The sequence below is a fragment of the Rhinopithecus bieti genome, unplaced genomic scaffold (assembly GCF_001698545.2).
Source record: "Rhinopithecus bieti isolate Rb0 unplaced genomic scaffold, ASM169854v2 scaffold_36008, whole genome shotgun sequence".
In the NCBI taxonomy this organism is placed as follows: Eukaryota; Metazoa; Chordata; class Mammalia; order Primates; family Cercopithecidae; genus Rhinopithecus; species Rhinopithecus bieti.
Window position 1 is genome coordinate 1,366,765 of NW_016816204.1, and position 2,677 is coordinate 1,369,441.

The 2,677-nt window shown below is 41.8% G+C and overlaps 1 protein-coding gene across 4 annotated transcripts in view; it reads right to left on the reverse strand.

Moving 5' to 3' along the window:
• Nucleotides 1-666, reverse strand: part of NUDT13 (nudix hydrolase 13) — a 23,412-nt gene extending 22,746 nt beyond the window's left edge. For 2 of the 4 annotated variants that reach the window (XR_001881941.1, XM_017854536.1), the window contains exon 1: nt 476-666. The gene's annotated coding sequence lies outside the window, so the exon portion shown is untranslated. The other 2 variants (XM_017854538.1, XM_017854537.1) reach the window with 2 other exon arrangements.
• Between the last annotated feature and the right edge of the window lie 2,011 nt (nt 667-2,677).

A 2,677-nucleotide genomic window follows, 5' to 3' on the forward strand; every position in this document is an offset into this window, starting at 1 on the left:
CAAAAAAAAAAAAAAAAAAAAAAAAAAAAAAAAAAAAAAAGAGCTCTTTTTAGAGTCCATTTCTCCACGACTGTGGACCTCCGTGGGATGGGGAAATATGGAGAACTGAGGAACCACGGGAAAACAACTTTGAAGGTCTCACTGACCTGCTTTATAATTTGCTTTCTAAAGAATATTTTTTCCTCCCTTTAAAAAAAAATAAAAATTAAGGCACAATGTGAGAAGTTAGCAAGTTTCATTTTTAAATGACTCTCCAAAAAAAGTATCAGAAAATGATTAGCTGTGGTTACTGAGGTAGCTCCACACTTATGAGGCAAAACTATGGTTATATCCGTGGTTTCTGCAAAAAGGAAGAGATTAAGCTAACCTGTTAAAATGCTGTGACCACGACCTTTTTTCAAGTTCTGATCATGCCTCCCTGTGAAGTCCTTCCTGCACTTACAAGCTGAGCAGGTTTCTGTTTCACTGTACTTACTCTGAATTCTTTTCGGGGTACCTTCCTACTCCTCAGGAATCAGCACAAAGGAGGAAACCAAATGTTCACGTTCAACGGCTTCCGTTCCCCAGAGGGACCATTGCAGCTTCTGCCACACTTCCCAGAATCCTCGTAGACATGCACTCTGGGAATTGTAGTTCAGTTCCCAGGCATGCCGCCGGGTTCTCCAACTGCAAGTTAACCATGATTGTCAAAAGCATGAACATCTAAGATCTTATTACGAAGAGAACTACTGCATCCTTGGAGAAAGTAAACTAGTATTAGATCCGTTTTTTAATTTAAAAAAGAGACAGTCATTAAGTCCACCCTCGTACACAGAAGGCATATATTATGAGGCTGGAGAGAGGATGAAGTAGGGGTGGGAATCAAATACCTCTCAACCTTAGTATATCTCTAGTTCTCTCTCTGCACACTTTAGAACTAGCTCTAAAATTTCATAAAGTTCTTCCAAGTTAAAAGGATGGGACTCTGTATAGATATGTTTGAACTTATGGTAGGATTCATTTCTTGATCAGAGGAAGAGCATTCCATTTGACCAGAAGCAGTCTCCTAGCAGTGTGTCTGGAATTGGTTCCTTCTGGTGGGATCTTGGTCTCGCTGACTTCAAGAATGAAGCTGCAGAGCTTTGTGGTGAGTGTTACAGCTCTTAAACGTGACACGGACCCAAAGAGTGAGCAGCAGCAAGATTTATTGTGAAGAGTGACAGAACAAAGTTTCCACAGCGTGGAAGGGGACCTGAGCAGGTTGCCACTGCTGTCTGGGGTGCAGCTATTATTCCCTTATTTGTCCCTGCCCACATCCTGCTGAGTGGTCCATTTTACAGAGTACTGATTGGTCCATTTTACAGAGTGCTGATTTGTGCATTTACAATCCTTTAGCTAGACACAGAGTGCTAATTGGTGCGTTTTTACAGAGTGCTGATTGGTGTATTTACAATCCTTTAGCTAGACACAGTGCTGATTGGCACATTTACAATCCTTTAGCTAGACACAGAGTGCTGATTGGTGCATTTACAATCCTTTAGGTAGACACAGTGCTGATTGGCACATTTACAATCCTTTAGTTAGACACAGAGTGCTGATGGGTGCGTTTTTACAGAGTGCTGATTGGTGCGTTTACAATCCTCTAGCTAGACAGAAAAGTTCTCCAAGTCCCCACTNTACAGAGTGCTGATTGGTGTATTTACAATCCTTTAGCTAGACACAGTGCTGATTGGCACATTTACAATCCTTTAGCTAGACACAGAGTGCTGATTGGTGCATTTACAATCCTTTAGGTAGACACAGTGCTGATTGGCACATTTACAATCCTTTAGTTAGACACAGAGTGCTGATGGGTGCGTTTTTACAGAGTGCTGATTGGTGCGTTTACAATCCTCTAGCTAGACAGAAAAGTTCTCCAAGTCCCCACTCGACCCAGGAAGTCCAGCTGGCTTCACCTCTCAGCAGAACTACTTTGGTGCTGCTCTCTTCTCATTTTACTTCTAAGGTTACTTGCCTATGAGAGAAGACACTTTTTTTTTTTTTTTTTTTTGTGAGACAGAGTCACTCTGTTGCTCAGGCTGGAGAGAAGTGGTGCAATCTTGACTTACTGAAACCTCCTCCTCCAGGGTTCAAGCGATTCTCCTGCCTCAGCTTCCCGAGTAGCTAGGATTATAGGTGCATGCCACCATGCCCGGCTAATTTTTGTATTTTCAGTAGAGCCAGAGTTTTGCTATGTTGGCCAGGCTGTCTCAAACTTCTGACCTCAAATGATCCACTCGCCTCGGCCTCCCAAAGTGCTGGGATTACAGGTGTGAGCCACCGCACCTAGCCAAGAGAAGAAGAAGTCCACTCATTCAACATGTGTTTAATGAGTACCCAATGTGCCTAGGACTGTTATAGAGATATAGAGATAGGATACAGCAGGGAACCAAACATGAAAATCTCTGTCCTCGTGTAACTTACATTCTAGAAGGGGAAACAAGTGAATATACAATGTGTCATGTGGCTATAAAGCTTACGAAGAAAAATAAAGCAAGGTAAGTAGAGGGATTATTTTGCTATTTTATATAGGATGGTCAGCCTCACTGTTAAGATAATATTTAAACAAAGACGACCCTGAAGAAGGTGATAAAGAAACCAAGTTTATATCTATGGAAAGAGATTTGTAGACAGAGCAAAATGAGCATATGCAAAGACG